The following is a 27,760-nucleotide window of genomic DNA, read 5'->3' as shown; positions in this document are numbered from 1 at the left end:
CTTGATATGGATTCCAGTCTAATTCAGGTTTCACAAGCATTCTTATGCACACCTACATGTGGAGTAAGATGGATGCATTTTGATGAAGATTCACAGTATACACACACACACACACACACACACACACACACACACACACACACAACTACCCATTCCTTCCCAATGTAAGTATCACTGTAAGTTTCCCACAGTCTAGTTTAAAGAGGTAAATTTTAGGTCACTTGTGATTGCCATGTGGCTTTAAAAATGAGTTTTAAATCAATTATTTTAGGCAAATCAATTCTATATCACCCCTAGTACCTGAGTGCAAAGGTGATCAGGACCCATGATGAGGGCTGGCTGGATCGAGGATTGACACACAAGGACAGGACTTCAGGTTACACTGTGTTGCTTTTTAAAGGAAAGCTTGTGCATAGGCCTGCTTTGCCAGAGGAGGATGGGACAAGGGACTGAGGCTGCCCATCCTTGGACTTGGAGTAATCCCTATATTAACATCAACAGCCAAACCATCTTTTCTTTTCATTTAAAACATGGGAATCTGGGGTCCACATTATACTAACTTCCAGTGCCTAGCAACCCTTTCATCTACTGATCACAGTATCTGGGATCATGCTTCTTAGCCCGACTTTCCATTTTAAGAGCTTGAAGCAGCCTTCAACTTTCCTTAAAATTCTCCATGGGCTACTAGAACACGTGTGCCTGCATTCAATTCATTACAATAAATAATATTTCCCAGGAAAACTGCAACAGTTATAAAGGTGGGAAATGAGGTTTTAAGAAGTGGCTTTTGGTGGCCCTATGGGGTCGGGGCAAGGCCACTCACACAGATATTCTCTGCGAATTATCTGCTTAAACAGGTGCTCAGCATTAGCCAGCTGGTGCCACCAGCCTCCGTTTCCAGCAGGTCCTTGTGCAATGGTTCAGAAAGTTGCGTCAGATTATAAGGACACCTTCTCTCCCTCTGTACAGTTCATCTCTATGAAACTGTTGCTGGGTGCCAGCTTGTCATTGTAGAGATGCTGTAACTTTGTAGATCGAAGGAGAAAAACCCAAACCCAAACAGGTAGGATTCCATTGCTTGAGTACAAAGGAAGCCAAGGGCTTTGGGCTTTAACAGTAATAAGGCCTTTGACTATCCCCCATGTTACAGGTGTTTTCTGAGATCTGTGTTGGCTCCAATTATTCACAGGCAATATATATTTCTTGTATATATTCACATAATGTGGAAGACAAACCAGCACTATACCCTCATTGCAAAAGATCTTCTACCTGTGTGTTGGTGACATACATCTTTTCTGGAATTGTCACAATGAGAATTTATGTAAATAGCAGTCACATGTGCTTTGGGAAGGTAGATATTGTTAGGGCATTCCAGCTCTTACCATGTCAGGTATTGGGGGCAGGACAGCTGACTTTTGCTTGCAAATCCTTATCCTCACACCACTATGCACTTGTTATTTCAGAAGCAGGTGTAGTTTCTCCATGTGTCCAGAGAGGCCGCAACAAACACAGGTTAGAGTGAAGGACACTTATCTTCTGGAGAAGAACTGTCAGTGATGTACATCTTCTCTCTCTCTCTCTCTCTCTCTCTCTCTCTCTCTCTCTCTCTCTCTCTCTCTCTCTCTCTCTCCCTCCCTCCCCCTGCATTTGTATGAGCATGTGTAAGCTTGTGTGTGTGTGAATGTGTGTGTGTGTGTGTGTGAATATGAAGGACAGAGGTCAGATATATTCCTCAATTTTCTCTATCACTTTTTCTTTCTTTTTTTTGAGACAGAGTATTTACTGGAACCTGGAGCTCACCAGTTTCCATAAGCTCTATGAACAATGAGCTTCCTGAGTCTACTAGCTTCTGCTCCTCCCATCCCCCACCCCTCACCCCCTCACCCCCCACATCCCCACACCTCCACACCCCGATGCGAGGAGGGTAGACACAGGCTACCATGTCCACCTTTTCCCATAGGTGCTGAGGATCCAGTCTCAGACCCTCATACTTAGGTGGCAACTACTTTGCCCACTATTCATCCTCTCCAGCGTCCCCATGTGTGCCTCTGAAAACCTGCAGCCACCTCCGAGGGCCATATGTATTACTGTCAACCCTTGTTGTGTAGAGGCAGTGACCATGGGCCTGCTTGTTCCTGAGGAGACAGCACATTAGAGCAGCAAGTCAGACCTCTGCAGCTGCCCTGCCTCAGCTTCCTGCCCTGCCGGGTCTCTTGCTTGATCATATGAGCACTGCCTCTCGGCCTTCCCAGCTGCCTCTTGTCTTTTAACATTAACCTCCTTTCCAGTGTCTGAGCATAATTTAGAGAATTATTATCCTCTGAATAGAGTGTGAAAGACACAGCATATTTGTCTGAATATTTTTATCTTTTTCTCTTGAAGATCTAATATAAGCACGTAACAGCTGCACCTTAGAGGATCTGGCCTGCTTTTTATCAGGTGACCTTAAAGCTTCTAACTTGACAGGCACATCTCTGCATCCCTGGGTGAAGCGGAGGAGCTCAGGTGGAAGGCGGCTGGGGCCAGTGTCATATGTAATAAATCCCATGTGAAAGTATGGGGTAGGATCCGGAATCTCCAAAGTGCCTCATTCACACAAATACTCTTAATATTGCCTCTATTGGCCCTTTCATCATGGTATCCTGTCTCAAAGATGTAACAGTGTGTAACACCCTTTTCCTTTCACCTGCTGTTGCTGGTTGGACGTGAAATACCTCCCATTGGCTCATTCATGCCTTTGAACAGTGTCCCAAGTAGGTAATATTGCTTGGAAGGCAGGCTGGGGAACATTTACAGGGTAGAACCTCATTCGAAGAAGTGGGTCACAGAGGACAGGCCTTGAGTCTCTCTCTCTCCTCCCTGACTACAGATGCAATCAGGGCTGGTCTGCAGCCTGAGCTCTGAACTCACAGCAGGTATACTTAGTATGTGCCATTATGTAAGGCAATACCAACAGTTGCTTCCTGAAGTGTCTCAGTTCAGATTCAAAACTATTGAATGCTACAAACTGCAGTGTCTTTTACTGTATATATAAAGTCTTAGCTCTTATGGGAACATAACAGCTTAATTATGGGAACCAAAGATTTTTACTATTTCCTACTGTCGTTTCTCAGCATGTATCAAGTCAATGCTTCTTTGAAATGCATTGTGTTAGAATGCTTTCTTAAAAGCATGTTCACTTTAAAATGTGAGGTAAATTTTGGTTTGAGATTAGGTCAAAATGTAAGACAATGTCTGACCTGATCCTAACATACTTCTGTTGTTGCATACTATTGAATTATGCAAAGCATCTTCTCAGCTGATTATAAAATCAAAACTAACAGTCAACTCTGAAAACCATCAAAGATGCTGTAAGTGTTACAGCGTCAAATACTCAGCCGAAATATAATTCCTAGGTATAAAAATAAACAAGCACATCCAACCAGGTCATATGCAAACTTGCCTTAATCCTTAAAAGATAGTAAAATGATCTATATAATAAATATGTCATAGTTATTATAAACATTACTTATATATTTACATACTAGAACAATGTAAACATCTCTTGGGCAAAGTGGGGTCAGGAGTGGAAAGTCTTTCAGAAGGCGGCTGCACCTATGGCTTTGTTTATTTGTCTCAATTCAGACTTAAGGATGGGATCTATTTCAAAACTCTAAGCTTTGATGTTGCTACCTGACAGACCTGCCACTTTTGTGCTTCTTATTTGAGCTGTATTTTTCTTTCTTTAAAAACGAGCTGTGAGGTCTCAATTGTGGGATCCTTGTGATCTTTGTCCAAAGGATTTGGGTGACACACACACAAAGAATAGTGTCGAATATAGAGGTTATCATGAAGTAAGCACACTTCTAAGGGGATAAGGATGGGCAGTACTCAAAGAGACCACTGACAGTTTATGTTTTAGGCCAGTGTTATACTATTTCTACAGTCTCTAGGGCAGGTGACTTTCCCAAGGAAAATTATTTCCTGTCCAGATAACTGACAGGACGTTGGATTACTCTTTTAGGGGAGGGCAATATCAGGAGCCGCCTCCAGGATCCAGGTTCTGGTAATTAACAATTAAAGGCCCCTCTGGGACAATCAAAAGGTTGTTTGTTTCTTCCCAGGGTCAGAAATAGCTCAGGTCCTGTTCTCTGACATTCTGTCCTTGCTTTCCTCATCTGTTGATTGTGTGGGAGGGGCCCAGCCCGAATGTCTTTGATTTCGTCTAATACTTGACTAGCCAAGATTCCAATCTCAAAATCCGATAATTATAAGATAGCTTAGGGATCATTAAGAGAAGAACAAACATTGGCTGTACGTTGGAACCCCCCTCAGAGCTCACCAGAACAAAATGAACACAGTGCTGCCTGGTTGGAAACCTTGCAGCCAAATCCTAGGGGAGGTCTGCTGCAGTCCCCTGGGGGATAGCTCCAGACCCTGGTGATTCTTCTCTGTAGCCAAGCTTGAGAACCTTTGAGACTACTAAAGTCTCTACAGCTCAGAGAGAGTCCTCATAAAATGCTGCTGTGATTAAGAGTGCCATGGCTGAATCTGACACAATTACCACACAAAGATCTGTTGGTTTGGACATTTAACTGAAAATTCAGTGAAATGACACACAAGTATCACAGAGTACCAAAACAAGTTGGTTATCACGGGGGGAGAGGCAGAGATACTGATTTTTTTTTTTGACTTGAAGGGAGAGGGCATGGAACCAGCAGATACAAGGAAAAAGCCTGAGGGAAGGAGCTATGTAGCTATGCTTAATGCAGAGTGGGTGAGTTGAGTTGCTTAGGCTTTTCTTTTTTTGAAATTAAAATAAGTTCTGTGCACTAATTGATGTTTATCATTTAGTATGCATGTATCTAAAATGCAGGAGTTAGAAAAGCAATTAGGTCTATTTAGAACATGTTTTAGCAGTGCTTGTCCATGATGATAAAAGCCAGCAATCACAAAGACTGACAAATCACCAGGAAAACAAGCATCTCATATGACAGAGTTGCAGTGTTCTAATGATTTAAAAATTAGACCACATTCATTTCATGGCACAGAAGGCTACACCTGACTTCTGTAAGTACTCTGCTTAAGGAGCGACATGAGATGAGACTTCTGGTCTACCTGAACTCAAGCAGGGTAAAAAGAGCAGAAGAGAATGGGTGATGTGGAAACAAAACCATTGGTCCAGCTCTGGCCAATTCAATAAGGCTATCTGGAAGAGTCCAGCGGTGGCAATAGACTAACCTGAAGACAGTCAGCCCACCATACGTGCCAAGCCTAAACTGAAGCCATAAATAATGATGACTTTATTTTCCTCCACTGCTAATTAGAAACAACAATATACAAGGAAACAGAAGTTACTTAATGTGTAATTATTCAGTCAGCAATTTTCAAATCATAAATATGGATTGCTTTGAGTTAGCTAGCATACTCAAGTCATCTGAAATAGAGCACCATATGTAAATGTGATTAACACATCCAGACACCAAACTGCTCTGAAATCTTTTTTTTTTTTTAAACATAGAACGATTGTTGCAGGCAGGTGTAGGTCATTGGTAGTGATAAGAAGTGAAGGCCAGATGATAAGTTCTGCTTCAGGATTCTGAGCTCTTCTATAGATGTAGTCAGCAGGATCTATCCGAGTAGTCCCAAAGTCACAGATGAAAGCTAAGCCCGTAGATAATTATTATTCCACTTGGGGACAGAGAGGCCAAACCAGCTTGACAAAGAGAGGCCAGCACAGGAACATATCCCGTCTCAGCATGGAGGTCATTCTGTGCCAGCCAGACCAAGCTGCATCGTCTGTATGTTGGACTCAAGCTCACTGGCAGCCCCAAATTGAAGTATTCAAACAGAAACTGTGGTCTCTATGGCATCCTTCTTTTGTGAGCCTGTTCCTACATCAGCATTCATTATCCCAGCAGACAACACCAAAGCAGACACCTCAGAGCTCAAGCCAGAAGCTCCGCTGCAGAAATGTGAGAGTCTTTTTTGACACTTTCTTTTCTTTCCTCCTCACTTAAGTAACTCCTGTCATTTCTATCTACAATCTGCCTTTGCGTCCCTTGCTCCCCTGTCTTAAGAGCCACTCAGCATCTACTCACTGTAATCCTCTCTTTACCACTCTCCTGTATCCTTCTGACTCATTCTCCATATAAAACCCAGAGGGACCTGTAAACATATATAATTTTAATATGCCATTATATACATTAGGTAATATATAATGCCATTTCGTTTTCTGCTTAAGACTTGTCAGCAGCTCCCTGTTGCATTCCGTAGAAAGCATCAAATCCCCCATCACACCCTGTAAATAGAATTTAGTGTGCCGTGTTCTTCTTGTCCCTACCATTTTTTCATCCTCGCTGCTGTCTCCAGCTTCAGTGGCCTCTCTGGGTTCACAAATAGTCAATTGTTTTGCTCCTGAGGGAAACTTGAAACTTGCTGTCTTCCTTACCAGAAATATGTTCCCTTTCTCCCCTCCTGTTGCCTTTCCTTCATGCCCAGAGATTGTATTTGCATGTCACTCTGCATGCCTTTCCTACAGACTAGGTAAATCAGGGCTGGCTCTGGTCCTTAATGTCACCTTCCATAGTTGGCAGCTATTTGTCTTCATTTGCTTACTGCTCTTTGGGTCTCATCATGGTGACTGTCTGAGAGAAGTGAAACAGCCCCTGTCTGTGGGTCTACTTTTCATAATACTGAGAAAGGTGTTAGCTCTGTGTGCTCTCCATGAGAGCACTTGCTATACTTAAGCTCACAGGATCACAGCAGTTACTACTATGAGCAAAGGTTTAAAACACCAGCTAGGACACCACAAGGTCAACTGAGTCAGAGTGCAGACTAATGGCTTGTCACCCTACAGACTTTTTCTGAGGGAAAATTTCCAGGCTAGAACAGAAGCTTCCACTGATAGTGGCAACTGAGGGGCCAGAATTAAATTGCTGGCATCTGTCCAGTGCTGGTAGCTTTCTGGTGTGGACTTATACCTATTATGGTAAGTGTGGGGTAGAGCCACTGGCTCCAGTGTAGGCTTTCTACTGGTAGTGGCAAAGTGTCTAAAAAAGAAAGGAAAGTGAAGACTTTCAGGGGACTTCCTATTGGGACTCTAGGTGAGAGAGGTAAGGAAGGATGGGGAAATAGAAGCATCCAGAGAGTCCTAGAAACCTATAAGAACACCATTAGGGCTGGCAGATCTGGACCCAGTGGAGTCTGCTCAAACTACGGTACCAACCAAGGACAATGCATGCAGTAAACCTAGAACCCCTATCCAGATCTATCCAATGGACAGCACATTCTCCACAATTGTGTGAAGAGCAGGGACTGAGTCAGACATGAACTCTGGTGCCCCCTATTTGACCACTTCCCCTTGGTGGGGAGGCCTGGTGACACACAGAGGAAGGGGAAGCAGGCTATCTGGATGAGACCTAATATGCTGTGGCCATATGATGGGGGAGGGGGTCCCCTTCTGTCAGAGGTCTAGGAGAGGGAAATAGGGCAGAAGAGGGAGGGAGGGTGGGAATGGGAAGATACAAGTGAGGGGATAACATTCAGGATGTAATCTGAATAAATTATAATAAGTTTTTTAAAACTTAAAAAAAGGAGAACTGTAAGTGAAAACTAGACCTCCAAATGTTCAAGGCTTTAAGGGCTGTTTTTGTAATTGCCTCTTTGGAAAACTTTAACAAAAGTTGTTGCTTATGCACAATAACAGATAACAAGATTAACCACTATTTCTAATTCTATAAACAAAAACTTGTTTTTTTTTTTTTCTAGAAATAACCAGGACACCTGCAAGGTTTTTTAATTCCAAAACAGAATGTAACATTATGTTCTTTGTCTTTATAAACCCTGATTAATGTGGCTTGGTGCTACATTTGGGAAAACCTGAGTTTATGATGTAGACCTGGTGCCAGTATCTGAATAAAGGACTCTTATTTGTTAAAATAAGAGAGAGAGAGAGAGAGAGAAAGAGAGAGAGAGAGAGAGAGAGAGAGAGAGAGAGAGAGAGAGAGAAGCTAAGGACTTTTTGAGGTTGGTGAGCAAGAACATTAGCTCATAGTAGCACTGTCTGATGCGACTTTTCAAGCTAGGCCAGTGACTGAGACGATATTTAATTTCCTTATAACTATTTTTCCCCTCAGCTCCCTGATAAGATTTAATAAAAATTATTAATGAGTAGATGCGCACCTTAAAGATTTAAAGTAGTAACGGCTGATTGTTTTTTATATAAAAGTTTAGATTTGTGATTCTTTCAAAATTTTTATTAAATTATCTTTTAAGATAATTGATTCTCTCTTTGTAACCACAAATTGCAGCCTGCCAGTAAAGAAAAAACTGGCTGAGAAATTACCTTGCTTGCTTACTCTTTGTTAACCTATAACAGGTTGCTTAGTTACAAATGTATGTTGGTTCTTGGAAATAATATTTTTATCCACCAGTAATACATAAAATGTTTTTCACTAGAATATTGGGAAAACATTGTTTCTTTGTGATCACTTACTAAAAGAAAAATAAAATGTAATCATACTGTGACTTTTATACTACTTGAAAGATTTTGCTAGGGTATATAAACTGTGGGGGAAAAATAAAGTTAGAAGCAGCTTGTTGGAATTTACCTTCTGGAGTCTCTCTTACTTCATCATCAAGTGCAAATGTGTGTGCGTGTGCGTGTTTGTGTGTGTGTGCGTGTTTGTGTGTGTGCGTGTGCGTGTTTGTGTGTGTGCGTGTGCGTGTTTGTGTATGTGTGCGTGTGCGTGTTTGTGTGTGTGTGCGTGTTTGTGTGTGTGTGCGTGTTTGTGTGTGCGTGTGCGTGTTTGTGTGTGTGTGTTTGTGTGTGTGTGTATGTAATTTCTTCTCTCTTTTTTCCTTTCTTTTTGAAATTTTTATTTAAGTAATTTATCCAGATTACATAGCATTTGTTATCCTCTCACTTGTATCTTCCTGTTCCCCCTCCATCCCTCTTTCATCCTATTCCCCTCCCCTAGGTCTGTGACAGAAGGGGACCTTGTCCCCACCATAAGATCACAGCCTATCAGGTCTCTTCCTGGTATTCTGCTTACTCTTCTTCTAAGTGTCACCAGGTCTCCCCACCAAGGGGAAGTGGTCAAATAGGGGGCACCAGAGTTCATGTCTGACTCAGTCCCTGCTCTCCACACAATTGTGGAGAATGTGCTATCCATTGGATAGTTCTGAACGGGTGGCATCTCTGTTTACTGCATGTATGTCCTTGGTTGGTGCAACAGTTTTTACAGGCCCCTGTGGTCCAGATCCACCACACTTGATGGGCTCCTTGTGGGGGTTCCTGAACCCTTTGGGTCCTTCCATCTACCCATTCTTCTATACCACTTTCAGTGCTCCACCTGGAGTCCAGCATCGAGTCCCAGCATGTGTCCAGATCCCCTGCTGGGTGGAGTCTCTCAGAGGACATCTATGTTGGGCTAATATCCACTTGTAAGTGAATATATACCATGCGTGTCTTTCTTGGTCTGGGTTACCTCACTCAGTATGATCATTTCTAGTTCCATCCATTTGTCTGCAAATTTCAAGATTCTCTTAAGCTGAGTAATTTTTAAATGTTTCAATATATTTAGCCATCATAGTAGCTGTAAACATATAGGTACATAGTAAACTATGGCTACCAAGCAGTGGATTGCAATAACCAAATAAAACACAAAATACTTTTTTTGTAGATATAAAAATAAAAATACCAGTTACCCTTAAATAGTACAGACTTACAATGCAATTTTCTATTTCTTTATGACTGCTGAATGTGAGGGGTGCTTGGTTGGCCCTCTGTATAGTGGCTGGCTCATCAGTGTGGCACAGACCCCCTTTTAAGGACTCCTCTGACTCTCTCAGTGGCTTTACAGGAGTCTTTTGCCCTCTGCATTTCCCTCTTGTACTGAGCTGGGATTAAAAATGTGCACTACCACACCTGGGTTTTCCAGAACTTTTATCATGAAAAGATATTGGATATTTTCTAAGGGCTTTTTAGCATCCATTTTCTTCTCTTTCAGTCTATTTATGTGGTTGATAAAATGTATTGATTTATAAAGGTGTACTTTCTCTTAACTTCAAATTGCTCCCTAAGATTTTCTACATCACAGCCAATAGCAAAAATATTTTTACCTAACCTTGCTAAACAACCTGTTTTTCTTTAAGCTTTTCTACATCAGAGCCACTAGCAAAAACATTTTTACCTAACCTTGCTAAACAATCTATTTTTCCAAATTATTTCTAAGGGTAGTGGTCATTGCTAGCAATCTACATCTGGAGGTTCTTTTCAAGGGTGCTGGTTGAATTATTAATCTTCTCCAGCATCATTGCCTGGAGGAGATCAAGCATTGTTACTGTGAGGCCAGTGCTACTGCCCAGTGAGGGACTGGAAGCCCCCTTTACAGCACTCACACAATTCATATATTATGAGGGATGTGGTGACCACAAAGGCAGCAAGCACAGCCATGCTCCATAACAGCATGAAGTCCTCAACGTTTTCCTTGGGGGGGTATGCCTCGCTGAGACACCCATCATGGGTATGCTAACTGGGGCCCCATATCATATGAGTTCTAGAACTGTTTTGCTGTTCCTCCTGCATGACCCCAACAACAAGTGTCTTTGTAGAAGCCACACTTGGCTGGGATTTCTTCCTAACCTTTGCATAGGTTTGAGGCTTTTTAAAGTGTCCTAGTTTTCCTCAATGGCCATGGATAGAAAGCATTAAAAGAGATATATACAAATGAACTAAGGCAAAAGAACATGCAAGAGGGGTGTGTGGGCACTCAGCAAGGAAAGAGAAAGAAAGAGAGGGAGGACGGGCCCATTAAAGATTGGAGAGAAAGGAAGATTGAGATGATGTGGAAATGGAGGTTGAGAGCGGGGCTACTGAGTGAGTAGGAAGAGAGTGAAACCTCCCCCTAAGGTACTTGACAGGCCCTCCTGTAAGAGCTGAAGAGTATAAACTTGGTTAAGGCATTTCTGATCTTGAGAAATTCACACTCTACCTACACACAGAAGGAGAACTTCAGGAATTCATTAGCAATCTAGAAACACACAGAGAAGACGAGATGTCGGAACAGCCCTCAGCTCTCTCTGTGCCCACTGCTATTGCCCACAGTACTTTGTTTCTTATACCTAAAATGGCATGTTTTTCTGGTGGGAAGTGATGGCTTGTTTGCTTGTCTTTTGTTTTCATGCAGCGTCCTAGTGCTCATTTGTACTTTGGGTCTCAACAAAGATTGCATTGGTTCTCTCCCTTCAGGAGCAGGACCCCCTCAATCACAGAGCCGCAGCACACCTCACAGCTCCTTGAGTGTACCAACCTGTGGGGACACCATGAGGTTCCCTTCACAGAGCTTGCACCATAGCCATTCCTCTGAAGGTCCAGACCACATGTTCCCCCACGAAAGCCTGCAGAGGGACTATTAAGGCCTACAGTCTATCATATGCTCCTCTGTTACCAAGCTATTCCAGGAGGCTTGTGACAGTTAGAATGAGAAATATTCACAGTCTTGGGCATCTGAATGTTTGGTTCCAGTTGGTGATGCTGTTCGGGAGGTGGGGGCTGGTTAAAAGAAGTGGAGATGGGTTTTAGAATGTAAAGACTCGCACCGTTTCTTGTTTGCTCTCTTTGCTTCATGGTTTGCAGCTCAGGATGTGGTTCTTCAGCCTCCTGCTTCAGCAAGCATGCCTGCTGCCTGCTGTGGTACTTTTCCATCCAGAGAAACAGAATTTGCTGTGAGATTGTGTTGCCTAGGAATTTTAGAAGCTACATGCAGGAAGTCTCTAAACATGGCTACCTAAAGGTGAGCTGAACACGGACAACACCCATAGCCATGCTAAAGAAGCACGAGGCAAGCTCATGAGGCCTCATCCTAGGCAAAGAACTATAAACAACCAAGGAATTCTGAGAGGAAGAGAAATAGTCTTTTTCGGGGAAAACAGGACAGACTCTTAAGCCTCTGGAAACATAAGCCTGAATAACGTTCTTCTATAATCATGTATGTCATGATGTGTTATCACAGCGATAGAAAAGTGACCAATTCCAGCCTGTGTTAGAGACTGGAGTAATAGAAGCATCTTCAAACGAGGGCAATTAACTGTTTGCATCAATGGTACTTTCATTTAGGATCACAGAATATCATAATTTATGAAATGTCGCGCGCACCTTTCGCCGATAAAGGAGACGCGGCAACTCAGGATTCTTCTGACAGCATTTTATTGTACAGCTCTCTGCAGACTGATGGAGAAGGACCCACTCCCCGTAAAATCCCTGGCTTATATAGGAAATATCAAGGCGTAGAGGGACGTGTCCTCCCGTCATTGGTGCTCTAGAGAATACCTAATTAGCATACCGCCTGCGTAAGCGGGTTATGTAAGGGTGACGTGTTTGTGCATGCGCACTGGCCATAAGGGCCTCCGTGAAGAACCAGGAAACGGGAAGTCAGCGCCATCTTGTAATGGCGGACCGGCTCCCGACAATGAAAAATTATTTTTAATATTTTTCAAATGATTATAGAGTCATGGGAAGGGACAAAACCAATAAATATCCATTTGGTATACTTTTCAAAGTTTACATATTATGTATGTATGTATATATATATATATGTATGTAAACTTTGATATATACCATATCAAAACCAGGAATTGAAATTATAATAATCTAAGTATATAGTTCCTTGTCTCTCCTCTCCTTCTGGGATAAGCCATATGTTTGTGTAATCACCAATTCTTGTTTGGTCACTGCAAAGAACTTGTTTTTTTCCCCATTAGGATTATATTCCTGCCTTCTCCCCTGAATCTGCAGTTTTCATCAATGGTTGTGATGGTTAGTTTTAATCATCAATTTGACACAATATAGAATAACCTGGAAGGGGAGTCTCAGTGAAAGCTGCCTGGATCAGGAGGTTCTGTGTGCATTTTTGTAAAGGATCATCTTGATTACATTATTTGAGGTAGGAAGACCCGCCCACTCTGAGTGGTATCATTCCTTAGGCAAGAGATCCTGAATTATATGAGAGAAGGAGGTGAGCTTAGCTTAGTGCAAGCCTGCATATATTATCTTATTGCTCTGTGCCCTTGAATGTGGATATAATGTGACTAGTGCTCCAAGTTCCTGCTGTTTTTGACTTTTGTCACCGATGATCTGGCATCTGGACTTGTTAAACAAACAAGACTTTTCTTCCATGACGGGCTTTTGTCTTAGTATATTATCACAGCAACAGGAAACAAAATTAAAGCATGTGTATGATTTTTCAATTATGCTAGGGTCGTAGGAACAGAGTCATACAATGTGTGCCCTCGAGAGATCAAATTCTATTCCCTGGGCAGTATCCCTGAGCGGTATTCATGTGACAATGTTCTGTACTCTGTGCCTTTTATTTCTCATCAGGATTTCATGATATGGCTGTACCATAATTTATTTAATTGCCCATGTATTGAAGAGGTTTTCCTTCAATGTAAGGAACTATAATCAAGATTTTGTGTAGATTTTGGTTCCTTTTTAAACTTAAAAATTATTTCCCAGAATACTATGCCACAATCTCACTGGCAACATGAGAAGTTCAGATTTGTCACATCCACATCAACACTTGTTCAGCTTACTTTACAAGTTTGTAGTGACAGTACACCATAGTCTTAACATTAATGTTTCTCTGATATATAGTTACAATTAACATGCTATAAAATTTCCATAGTCCTTCAGTGAAGTCCTCCTTCATGTGTATTTTTGTATTAGAAAATTGAGGGGTTTCTATTTTTTTGGTTGAGATACATTATTCTTAGCTATTTTACCAGTTGTTTTTCAGACTGTGTTTCTCTTTATAACAGCCCTGGCTGTCCTGAAACTTGCTTTGTAGACCAGGGTGGCCTCAAACTCACAGAGATTCACCTGCCTCTGCCTCCTGATTGATGGGTTTAAAGGTGTGTGCCACCACACCCTGGATTATGATACCAGTTTTTGCACAATGCTGTAAATGGAACCCAGGGACTCATATGTAGTGTCTTAGTATGCTACACCTGAGCTACACCCCCAAATCCCTGTTGTGTTTTGAGAGCTCTTTTTCTATTTTAAAGATTCATTATTAATATTGTTGTTGTTGTTGTGGATAATTTTATGTCAACTTGACACAAGCTTGAATCACCAGAGAGGAGGTAGTCTCAATTTAGAAAATGCCTCAGTGAGATTGGCCTGTACACAAGCCTACGTGGTATTTTCTTAATTAATAATTGATGGGGGGAGGGTCCAGATCACTGTGGGTGGTGCTATCCCTGGGCTGGTGGTCTTGGATTCTATAAGAAAGCAGGCTGGAAAAAACCCCAGAAATCAGACTGCGTAAGCCTTAGGAACAACCCAGAAAAAGCACCCTCTGTGGAAGATAATGGAGGCCTGGGTTGTGATGTGTCAGAGGGGAGTAGACTGTACTGGCCTTTGGTGTGAAGACTCTGTGGTGTCTGGTCAGGTGAAGCTGAAAAACTAGCTTTGATTAGCAAGGGACACGAACTGCTAAAGTGAAACCTTTGCTTTGCTGAGGTACTCAATACTGGTCAACTGGAGCTGAGAAAGTCTTAGAAATTAAGAAGAGACCAGCATTTTTGTGGTAAAAATCTTCTGGGAAGTGTTTCCTGAGAGTCAGCACACAGAATCTTTGTGTCAGTGATGGCCAAGGTTATATCTTGGGGTGTCAGTCAAACTTGGTAGTGTAAGGATCATCTGGGTGGTACTGATTTTGAAGGCATGAAGAGGTCATGGAGCATAGCTGAGGCTTGACACAGGGGCAAGGCTGGAGTCACTGAGGAAAGTGCAGGAAAGGCTATTGGTGAAGTCCAGCCCAGTTGCAGCAACAGACTTCAGCAGTTTTGGAGATGTTGGTACCATGGGATGACCACCAAGAACAGACGCTGCAGTGGAGTAGAGCCAACTGAAGCCTATGAGTGTGCTGCCGAGGGTAAGGCCGGACAGGTGATCCTGGCCCTTTGGAAGAGCCCAAAAGATTGTGAGTGGATTCCAGATAATTGGCCATTCAGTTATTTACATTTTTGGAATTTGGTTTTACTTTGTTCAGATTGTGACCGCTTCTGGGTTCTTTAAAGTAAGAACATATTTATGTTTTATTCAAAAGAATCCCACAGTTGAGAGAATTTGAATTGATAAATACTTTGGATTTTAGAAGAGGCTGGCTATTTTAAAGAGACTGAATTTTCAAAGACTGTGTGACTTTTAAAATTTGGAATATTTTATATTGTGGTGTTCCTATTAACACGAGATCTTGGGGATGGATAAGAAAGGAAAGGTTATGGCTTAATAATGATGTGTTTGTGTCAAGTTGACAAAGGGTCGCTAGTTTCATGTCAACTAGACACATGCTAGAGTCACTGTAGAGGAGGGACTCTCAATGGAGAAAATGCCTCAGTGAGACTGACCTATATACAGGCCTGTAGGGTACTTTCATAATTAGTGATTGATGTGGAAGGACCCATTCTATTGTGAGTAGTGCTATTCCTTGGCTGGTGGTCCCAGAGTCTATAGAAAAGCAGGCTGAACAAGCCAGTGTGAGCAAACCAGCTAGCTATGCCCCTCCACAGCTTCTGTATCAGTCCTTGCCTCCAGGTTCCTGTCCTGTTTGATTTCCTGTATTGGCTTCCTTAAATAATAGTCTACAATATGGAAATGTAAGCCAAATAAGCCCTCTCCTCTCCAAATTGCTTTTTAGTCATGGTATTTCATTGTAGCAATAGAAATCCTAAGACATCTATTATTAGCACAATTAGTAGTGTAGCTGTGCATGTGTGTGCCTGCGTGGTATGTGTGGGCATATGTGACATAATGTGCCCATGGACATCAGACTTTACATTATTGTAAAGCCTATTCTCCTCTTTCATTTTTCTGCAGGCTTATGGGATTGAACTTAGCTTAGCAGATTTGGAACTGCTGTCCCTCTTTTAATGGTTTAAGATGTAGTGCTTTCTTTCATAGTTGTGTGTGTAGTCCTTCGGTTGACATCGAGTGTCTTCTGCTATTACTCTACATTTCATTTATAGATATGGCATCTCAGTGAAGCTGGAGACTTCCAGCTAGAAACTGGCTAGACTAGCAGGCCAATGAGTTCCAGAAATACTTTCCCTGCCCTGCACTACTAGGGGTTACAGTTTCAGTGCCCAGCTTTTATGTGGGTTCTGAGGATCCTGCATTGGACCCCATGCTGTGTGCTTCCTGTTTGGTCCTGCAGCCTCTCCAAATAGGTCTGCTTCACACTTTGTACTGTAATCCTGGCCAAACATCCATCGCTGTGGAGGTCTCACGCCCTAGGGTAGAATGTGCTGTTATTTTGATAAATGGGCATATTATCAAATTGCCTTCCAAATACTTATATTTACACACATAGACCTGGACTGCTTTCAAACTTGGTTAGAAGAGCTTCCTTCAGATGGGAAGCAGCCATCAGAGAAATATGTAACTGATAAAAGTGCTGAAAATAAGAAGCTGGGTGCTCAGCCCTAAATGGGACATGGGGAAGAGGAGGTAGCAGGAGTCTAAGAGTGATGGGAGATGTGTTGTGAGCATCTGTCTTCTGGACATGATGTAGCTATTGTTACCTTCGCAAGACTAGCACTAGATTAAGCTAAACAAATCCTAATAGAGAAGGGGCAAATTGTATCTAGGCCCCACCCCTTACTGAAGAATTACTGGTGGCTGATGTTGCTGGGGAGTGAGCATCATTCTTTACTAAGGAGGTGGCCATTGGTGGGTTTCCCTCTTCGAGTCAGATTATTGCCTGCATCAACCTAGACTTGCTGCTCACTGAATGGGGTTGTTGGATACCTTAATACCTTGCTCTTTCCAGTGTATTATATCCTTTCCTTTTTTAGCATTGATCACTTCTATGCTGGGCATATTGGGAACAGTGACCAGCTTTACTTTACTGGGGCTTCCAGAGCTAAGGTATTTCCTTAAAACTCCAGTTATATCATATAATAAAATTAACTTATAAAAATAGAAGAGTTATATAAGCTGTGGGAAAAAGAATAAAGTTGTAACTTGCACTTTAGAGTTTGTTCCAGCCCCCCCCCCAAAAAAAAAGAAGAGTTGTTTTTACTGATAGTTTTTAAAGTTCAAGTTCAGGATTGATTGATCTTTTGGTGTTTGGGCCTGTGACTGTGTGTCTTGGTATTAATATGAGACAGGATAACACCAGTCATCTCAGGATGAAAAAGAAAGAGAAGAGCTGCAAATGGAAATATGTTCATTATAACTGGCTATCAGAGAACTGCAAACTACTAAGTGAATGATGAAATATCAGCATATAACTCCAAAGGTGCTAAAATTACAGAGAGTGACAATAATACACCCGAGTGAGAATTTTACCAAGTACTCAGGTCCATAAACCCCCTTCAGCTTTTCTGCATTATGAAGATGTGGAATACAGAGGGAGACAGAGAGAGAGAGAAAGAGAGAGAGAGAGAGAGAGAGAGAGAGAGAGAGAGAGAGAGAGAGAGAGAGAGACAGAGAGAGACAGAGAGAGACAGAGAGAGAGAGAGAGAGAGATATCACAATTTGGCCAAACTATGAGTTAGAGAAGTTGAATTTCCCTCCCATTGTGCATGTAGCCACATGGCACATATAGGAAGCCACAGGACAAAGATATATGCAAATGTAATGCATGTAAAGTTGGTTGTGAAACAAGGCATAGAATTCACTTCTAGAAGGAGGCCAGATTCCCAGGCTGTCTCTATCATCTCTGTTATATGCTACAGTTTTCATTCAAGTCTTAACTGAGAAGAATGGGGAATTCAGGACCTTCCAATTTCAAAGGCGCAAACAGCCTCAGGAGTTTTGTGGCTGTGGAGAAGCAAGGTCACCTAGAGCCCTGACCTAGCCTCAAGGAGTTTCTGATGCCCTGTCCTGTCCCTTTGATAGGTGTAGTGTAGAAGTCTTTTCACCCTTTGGTGTTCAAATTCAAGCTCTGACTCCTGTACGCCTGTTTCATACACTAAGATTTTAAGGGACAACAGGTGATGTGTGAAACTGAAGTGGGGAACACTTGTTTCTCTTTAGAAATGCGTCCCTCCTGTCAGAGTTTCAGCAGGTTAATAGTGAATATACTCTGACCTCGGCAGTTCAAGGTAGGGGCCTGGTTCCTATGGAATAGTAGCTTTACATTACAGTGTCAGTGGAGCATAATTTATTTCGCATCAAAGTGTCGCGCCTCGCCTGACCAGCAGGAAAGACGCAACCACCAAGTTCTTCTCCAAGCAGTTTATTCAACTCTTCATGCAAGCAACTCCTCCCGAACCACACCTGTCACACACTAATAAGGCATACCATCATCCAATCCATTCACGCCACGTCTTGCAACCTCATAGGTCCACAAAGGCGGAACTACCGCAGGCAGTGGGCTATATCCAAATAAGGACTTGTTTGTGTTCTACAGAGGCGGCTCTGGTGGCGTGCCAGGTGCCATCTTAGGGTGCGGTCCTCAGGGGCTCTCCACACCAGAGAACCAGTTTAACATCATGATTGCAAGTATGTGGAGAACTGGATCTCTCATGTGGAGAGGGATTCCTTTCATGACAGAAACCCAAGAGAATTAGGAGGCTAGGTCCCACAAATCCTTTCCAAGCCACAGTCTAACAGTAATATCCTGGACCAAATATTTTATGCATTGGGATTATTCAATATCAAATGTATGTTGTATGGCGTACACTACCTTTTATTTGAGTTTTCTTGACATGGACATTTGTAGTACAAATGTTTTATATGTGGAAATCTAATCTTTCCTTTACTAAATTGCCTTTGTGGCTTTGTAAAAAAAATTGTGTGTGTGTGTGTGTGTGTGTTTGTTTGATTTCATTTCCATGTCATTTTCTGTTCCACTGACCTGTGCATTTATCATTCTGCCAATATAATACTGTGTTGATTATTATAGATGCATAGATCTTAATATTAGGTGAGATTAGTCTTTCCAACTTATTCTTCTATTGCAAATATGTCTTAGCTCTTTAAGTATCTCTATATTTCTATATACATTTCAGAATAATATTGTCTCTCTCCATAAGCTATCTTGCTGAGATCTTTATACAAAAGCTATTAAGCCTATAGAACAATTTGAATGAAATTGACAGTTTTACTCTGCTGATTTGTCTAATCAGACAACAAGGCATCTGTATTTCTGTAGATTTTTTAATTTTACATTTTTTTTGTATAATTTCTGTACATGTATTTTTATAGTAATACCTAAGTGTCTCATGCTTTAAAGAATATATTATGTCATTTCATTAAGTTGATTCTATGTATTTGCTAACTAACATGCAGAAATGTAGGTATGTGTGGTATATATGTTAATCTTTTACCTTGGAAACCTGCTGAACATAGTTCTGAGGCTTTTCTTTACCTTTCTTATCTTATTGTCATAATAATACATGCAGAAATATGTTAAATAATAAATTGTTTATGATAAGAATGGGAAGGTTATATTTATAGCTGATAGAGTGAGAGCTGTGCTTTGTACCAACATATGAAGGCAAGTTTACTACTATCACTAAGAGAACATAAGGTATTAGCATGGATTTCAGAACAATATTGTCTCCAGCCATAAACAATCTTGCTGAGGTTTTCATATGAACTTGAAAGTGGATAGATTTATTGGTCTTCATGTTTAAATAGCATCGTATGTATCTGTAAACTGAAACTTCCAGGGCCTTAAGAGAAGCACCAATGTTGAATGCTACAAATCTGAATGACCGACTAGAAATTCATTAGCATGAAGAGCTAGAATCTTATAGAATCAGAGGAAAATTATTTTTAGTTTCCTAAATATCCATTAATTGTGTACTTCTGTGTGACATAAATTCTTTTCTGCTATCATGTAAAATTCTTTATAATTTGTTAACAGACCATAATGTGATCTTCCTCCAATCCAAAAGCTAAGAGTGTCATAGTTAGGAGTTGATTTATAAGTTTTTACCTGCTTTGCTAACACTTCTCCCTTTGATTCTTACCAATGTATGTGGTGAATTCCTTGATTTTTATCACTTTCTTTGTTCTACAACTAAGAAAATCTCAAGGAACCACTTCTGTGGTAGAACACATTGTTCAAGAATCCATGTTTTGAGTCATTTGCTACTTATACTTGGATCAGAATAAACTTTTAGTCTCTTTGAAGTGAGAACTGTGCTTTGAATCAATAGAATAAGGTTTTGATATACTAACTGGAAAAATCCAAAAGTAAAAATGCAAAGGCCTAGTTCACACAGTGGGTGACTGAAGAAAGAGTGGACACAGCATCCCTTGAAGATGATGGGATTAGCTAACTTTGTAACTATAGCAAAGCACCAAGCACAGGCTTACTTAGATCAGAGCTTTAGAGTTACCCAGGCATGTTTTTGCTGGGGCCCAGTTCTCAGGGACATCACACTGATACAAGAAGTTCGGTTTATATAGCTCTGACTCTACCATCATTGTGCTACATTCACAACCATCTACAAACTGAGAAACACTTAGCTTCACCCTAGCAAGATCTCTTTTGTGGTTATTTTTCAGTTAAACATTAGACATATCTACAGGACTCCAGACAGCAAGCTGCTCCCCAGTGTAAACCAGCTGCAGATGAGTGAGCAAACTGTTCCTAAATGATCTTTGAGGGGCAGTGCAACAACTCCTAGCAGCGTGTCTACCCTATACATTTGATTTTAAATATTAGTCTTTGCTACCTTGATATTTGCATGTATTTCTTCAATTATTTGAGTAAAACACTAAGAGCTGGGACACAACAAATCCAGGCAGTGATCCTTGATTTGCTTAGCAGACAGTCCAGCCTTGAAGGCAGACACTGCATGAACATCTTTCCTTTACTTTTATTGCTTATCTACTTTTCAAACTTTCATTGTCTATTTTTTTCAAACTTTCTTTTCTGCTTTTAAAAGTTCTATGGTCTGCCATCAGTCAGTAGGCATAAGATGGACATTTAAAGTCCATTATGGTGGCCACTGCTTGAAGACTCCCTTGACAGGATAACTATGTCATGCAACTGAAGAAATTAGGCCCCTTCCAAAGCAAGACAAATGCTTTTGTTCATCAGGTCAATATGTGCATGGTCATCGTGAAGACTGTGTCTTCTCATTTTCCTGAGTTGATTGCTCTAAACATTTCACTGCTACTTTCTGGGGACATTATCTTCCACAACTAAGACAATCTCTAGATTCAGAGACATAAGGGCTGTGTCTGCTTTGTAGTTTAATCTACAATAATCCTTCTTCCCCTCCTAGGAAAAACATTTTATAAAATGGATAACATTTATGAAACATCTTATGAGTTATCCTTTTCTCATTTTCTAAGCAGACCCTGTGGAGAATGGCATCATTACATCATGGGACTTCCTCAAGTTAATCACCTGGGCCTATAGTCTTCCAGGACTGTCTTTATAATATGGCATAACTCTTAGCCATAAACACAGCCTCTTCCCCAACTCTCATTCAGGCAGTGACTCAGAGCATGGGCTAATATTTTTGCAAGATGTTCCCAGAAGGAGAACAAGTTCTCCAAGTAAAGGAGACTGAAAACTACTGTTCACAGCCAGAAGTACTTCACCAAAGGACATAAATTGAGTAGGCAACTCCTTTAAAGAGGCATTGTGTTTTCCTGAAGCTAGAGATGCCAGGCATTGCAACCAGTTCTTGCTGAGGTTCTTCAAATCCACTCTGCTCTTCTCTCTCAATGGAACATTGTTGGGGGAAGGTAAGATTGCCATTCCTTTTTCTTTTCCCTTTCCACTGTAGTCATCAGAAGGAAATCATTGCCCATTCCATGTAGATTCTGTCTCAAATGTAGACATTATAACTAGAAAAAATTGACTCAGACAAAGATAGGAACATATTCATCTTTACTGTACTGTGGTCTGGCCTCAATACAAACTAGGGGACAGAGAGTTGGCCTCAAGATGGCAGTTCATGAATCATACCATTTACAAGTGAAATATGTTCTGTAAGAGAAATGATATAAAATCCTTAAGCCTGGGCTTTTATGGACTTCCACCAGACACTACTCTTTGTAAGTAAAATAATGTAACAAAAGGAGACGTTAGAGACATCTTGGATTTCCCATACTGTGGAGGACTCTTGTCTCTGAGAGAATCAATATTCCTCTCCTTACTTTGCACCTCCCAATGCTTCTACAAAATTTCAAGAACAAGAGCTTCAGCCTTCTCTTTGAGCCTCCAATACTAGTGGAGCCTCATACTTCAGGGTAAAGCAAATATATCTTCTTCTAACAGAGGCATCCAGAAGGAGGCTGTGAGGGTACAATTACCCATCTAAGTGGAAGATATTTCACAGTGTGTGCTGTATAGTTTTAAGTCAACTTGACACAAGCTGAAATCATCTAAGAGGCAGGAATTTCAATTAAAAACTGCTTCCAGATCAGGTTGTAGGTAAGCCTATAAGACATTTTCTCAATTTATGACTGATGGGCAAGGGCCCAGCCTATTGTGAGTGGTGCCATCCATGGACTGGTGGTGCTGGATTCTGTAAGAAAGCAGGCTGAGCAAGCAAGTAGGAGCAAACCAGTAAGAAGCATGGCTCTTGGGCTTCTGCATCACTTCCTACTTCCACATTCCTGCCTTCTTTGAGTTCCTGTCCTGACTCCCTTCAGTGATGGACTACAATGTGGAAACTAAGTAAACTCTTTCCCCTTCAAATTGCTTTGATTATCATGTTCTATAACAGTAATAGTAACCATAAGACACAATGTAAATGAAAATCAGGTAGCAATTCTGAGTATCCAGGTACATTTTTAATAGATTCCAGACTTTGCCTTATCCTTTGTCCTGTCTGAGAGGGACAGTCAATTGATTCTTACTATCTTCCACAGTTCTAGAAGAATGAAACACAATGATATCTGGTATTGAGGCAGATGAGACGTTTGTTAGAAATATAGACAACATCTATCCTGGATATCAAAGAAGCCCCTATCAGTGGGGATTATAATACTAAAGAGGGAATGAATAAATCTATTGGAGGAATGAAAAGAGGAAGAATAAAGCCAGTCAACCATGGAAAAAAGTCAGAGTTTAACCCAAGGAAAGGGAGAAAACTCTTGTTTTCTAGCAGGCTTGAGAAATCTTGCTGTAAATATACCAAAATTGACCCCACATCTCCTGTGGGACGAGAACCTTGGAGAGAGAACACTTTACTACCCAAGTGGTTCGGAATACAAGGAGAATTGTCCAAACATTCTTCATGAGACCTCAAACAAGTCTAAACCCTCAGGAAATCAATAATAAAGAGCCATCGAGAAGAAACACAGAGAAGAGGAAAGCCAAGATTATGATGAGCATGATTAGGAATGCCTCAGATAAAATCCAGAGGGAAGATTCCTTAAATGGTGGAAATTTGAGCCCTGAGCAGGACTGAGTTCCTAATGGGCCTTCTGTTGTCTTTGCAAATAAAATGACTATCCTTCTTGGCATTGTAAGATTGAATGCCCTGAAGGATAGTCATTTTATTTGCAAAGACAACAGAAGGCCCATTGGCACTGTAAGATTGAATGCCCTGCTGGGTGGTGGTGGTGCACACCTTTAATCCCAGCACTTGGGAGGCAGAAGCAGGCAGATCACTGTGAGTTTGAGGCCAGCCTGGTCTACAAAGTGAGTTCAGGACAGCCAAGGCTACACAGAGAAACCCTGTCTCAAAAAACAAATAAACAAACAAAACAAAAAGAATGGCCTTACTCTGAGTGAAGGATTTGGATAACAGCCTTACTCTGAGTGAAGGATTTGGATAAGCAAAGGCCTGGTGACACAAAGGAAAACAGATTGTGACTCAGGAGAGCTAGAGAAACTCTTGTTGTCCCAATCCAGGGATAACCTCTTCTCTGAGAAACCCACTTAGCTCTTTATGACATGGTCCAACAAAGGCAACTTCTTTTATGGGGATGATTTACTCTGTTCCAACCATGTGTGTGAGACAATCATTCTCTCAATTTCAGATTATTAGTTGAAAGGGTGGGACACTATAACTGTTATCCTGGCAAGTAATATAGGTATATAAACATACTGGGAGAGCTGGCTCAGGAGTTAAAAGCATTGTCTGCTCTTGAACAGAACCCAGGTCCTGTTCTTAGTTCCCACACAGCTTACAGCTTTCTATAACTCCAATTCCAAGGGATCTGGTAGCTTCTTCTGGCCTTCATGTGTACTAGGCATGAATGAAGTATACATACATACATACATGCATACATACATACATACATACATACATAATGACAGACAAAACATTCATACACATAAAAAAGAACAAAAAGCAAATTCTAAACATTCAGGTAATTGATTGATTTACCTTCCTTAATGTCAAGCCATTCACCAAGGGAACTCAAATTGTAGAAGATTCCAGGCAAATGCCTCAGGAAAAACATTCCTCTGAGTCAGGACCCCCATCTTTCTTTAGCCTTTCCATTCTCTTTTACATTATAGTTGCTAAGAGAACTGGACTGGATTTCTTTAAAATTTTTCCAATTCATTCCAGTTATGAACTTCTATGTGGATCTCATGTTCTGTGTGATTAACGTTGTTCCAAGTTGGCCTGAGGAGGTTAGGCCTTACAAGGACGCACATGGTCCAATACTTTTGGGTATCCAGGTGAAATTAGTAGCACTTTAAAAGATTTTCAAAATGCACTTAGATGGATTCTAACTAACTTTCTTGAACTAACTTCCAAAAGAAACATTTCCCTATCCATTGGGCCATTATTCACACATTTAAAACTTGAAGCTCACCCATGCATGTCTTCTTTCTATTTATGAAACAAAAGGGGTTCAGATCCATGGATGGGAAATCTTACTTGTGTTTCTTAGAGGCCTGTCTCTCAGGTGGGAAGCCCTAAGTTGGTTGAACATTCAATTAGAATGTATCTCAAAGACATCCATGAACAGTCTGTCAAAACTGCCTACATTTCCTTGCTCCTAATACTTACCCTTCTGACTTGTCTGATAGTTTGTGTAACACTCTTTCTGGGGCAAGCCCACCTGGGCCCATCCAAAGTTACATCCTACTACAGAAGTCTACTAAGGATAGTTGATTCCGCACATTTACTGTTACTATAATTCTTTCTAGCTCCTGTTGAATCCGAAAAGAGGTACTCTGTACATACAAAGAGTGCACAATCAGATTCAGCATAAAGAACCAGCAATCTTCACTTAACAGGACCTGTACTGGATTTGCGAACAAAAGACTTACTTAGTACAACTTTCTTTTTAGAGATGTACCTGCTCTCGAGGTTATACAGCACCAAGTATTTCCATTGCTTTAGAAAATAAACATTTAATTTTTCCAAGACTAAAATGAATCCAACAATCCACTGGGGAGAGCTTTAATGGTGCTCCTTGGGGCAGCTAGCTTGGCATTAGGAGAGAGTGTATTGATCATGCAATGACAACTGTCAGTAGAGGCAGACAAAACTCTCAGGGAATCTTGCTCAGATCTAGTTAGGCCCCTGTGGGAATAGCTCTCGTTCATAGCAAAGTCTTAAATCTACTTACTGATGGACAGTGAAGAATCAGCTAGTATCTCACAGAGGAATGTTGTTATAGATGAATAATCTGAAAAGATCCATATATATATAGTCTCCAGGGAAGAAATACAGGTAAAACCTGGGTAAAAGCCTTTAGCTAGCCCTAGGCTAGAAAGAGGAGATGCTGTCAGCAGTCCTCTTGGGAGTTCCTACCCACTCACTGATTCTTTTGTATGTTCATGGCCCTTTCCTCTGAAAGCTTATATGGAGTGTATCTCTCCCACAATCTAAGTCTAAATACAGATGCTTTTCCACCAACAAATTCCACTGGGAGCAACAAAACAGGCAAAAGGAGACACTTGTTTGGCCTTGGATCAGCAGGTTGAGGAATTTGTCACAATCTCTAGAGCTGGGTTTTGGGAAACATTACAACTTTAGGGAAATAATAGAAGAGATTGTCTCTGTTCTACTCACCTCTCTGTCCTGATCCAGAATAAAGTAGTAGCAGATACTGATTATCTCATTTCAAACCAATTAACAAATTAGGGAGAAGATGTCTCTCAGGGTGAAGTTGAGGCAGGCAATTTGCAGGAATAGCGTCTCAGATAGCAGCTTCTTTATGTCACGTATAAACCAAATGAGCAATGCTCAGCTCCATCCCAGAGACTCCCCTTTTGTGGTGAATTTGCAGTTAAATACACATTGAACAAGAAGCAGTGAGCCAAAGCAGCCTGAACCAATGCAAAGTGTACGTATGATAAGAAAAATTGGGTTTCCGGAATGAGCTTTTAGGGAAAATCCCCTATTACTGTCCTGTCTATTCATGAGTGGGCATATGTATGTCAAATGCATCATATGGCAAGACATGAATAGTGAACAAAGACTTATATACATACCTAAGCCTATCAACTAATACACAAAACACCTATATTCTGTCCCTAGCAACCAACTCCTTCCCCATAAAAGAAGTCCTGAGAAGTGACTGGGCTCTTGAGCAATCTCACTCATGTCCACTAGTTCCATGGAGCATGCTCACTGTGTACTTCTGCTTTTAAAGAAACCCCTGGGGCTGGAGAGATAGAACAATGCTTGAGATCACTTGCTGCTCAACCATGAAGACAGCCATTGGAATCCCAGTACCTACAGCAGTATGCTAACAAACACCTGTAACTACTGCTTGAAAAGACCCAATGGCCTCTCTGGCCACCATAGGCAACCCTACCAGAGATGTGAACACACATAATAAAAACAATTTTTTTTAAATAACAAAAGAGTCTCTACTATTTTTCTACTTGTGAGTGCTTCTTCATTCCTTCAATACCCCAAGATACTGGATAAAATCAGTCCAGACAAGGACTTCTAGTCTATTATCATGTGACACTAGCAGTGCTAGAAGTATGTAAGTGCAAGTGATTTCATCCCAGACTAGGAGATGAGGAGATCTGAGGATTTTATAACTACCATCTTCACAGATTAGGGATACATGTCTATTATCCTAGAGCTTGGGAGGGTAAGGTTAAATAATTGAGACTAACTTGGTATATATAGTTAGTTTCAGGCAATCTGTGGCTACAGTGTGAGATTTATATCTAAAAAAAGAAACAAACAAACAAAAAACAAAACTCCAAAACAATAAAAAGAACAGGGCTCAGCTGGTAAAGACACTTGTGCCAAAGCTTGAGGATTCTTGGAGCTCACATAGCAGAAGATAAATTGATTCTTGCAAACTATCCTTTACACATTCATTCTGGCATGTATACACACACACACACACACACACACACACACACACACACACACACACACACACAAATGCATGCACTCATGCATGCACTCACTCACTCATACATGTATGCATGAACACATAAATAAATAAATAACTGTAAAAACACAATGGACAAAACCTGCAAAGGACTTCTGCAATAACTAGTAAGGACTCTGATAATAACAATTAGGCACTTCTTTGGATTTATTTGTTTTTAAACAGCTCTACAATTTCTTTTATGAACATAGATACAAAAATACTCAATAAAATACTCGTGAATCAAATCCCAGAACACATGAAAAAGATCATCTACTATGATCAAGTGGGCTTCATCCCAGAGATTCAAGGATAGGCTAAATTCAGTAAATGTAATATACCATATAAATAAGCTGAAGGAAAAAAATCCACATGGTCATCTCATTAGAAGCCAAAAAGGCCTTTGACAAAATCCAAACTCCCTTTATAATAAAAGTCTCAGAGAGATGATAGGATATAAGAGAAACCTAAACATAATAAAGAAAATTC

The sequence above is a fragment of the Acomys russatus genome, chromosome 14 (genome assembly GCF_903995435.1).
Source record: "Acomys russatus chromosome 14, mAcoRus1.1, whole genome shotgun sequence".
NCBI classification, from domain to species: domain Eukaryota; kingdom Metazoa; phylum Chordata; class Mammalia; order Rodentia; family Muridae; genus Acomys; species Acomys russatus.
The sequence above is the reverse complement of the archived record's forward strand: the minus strand, read 5'-3'. Positions refer to the sequence as shown.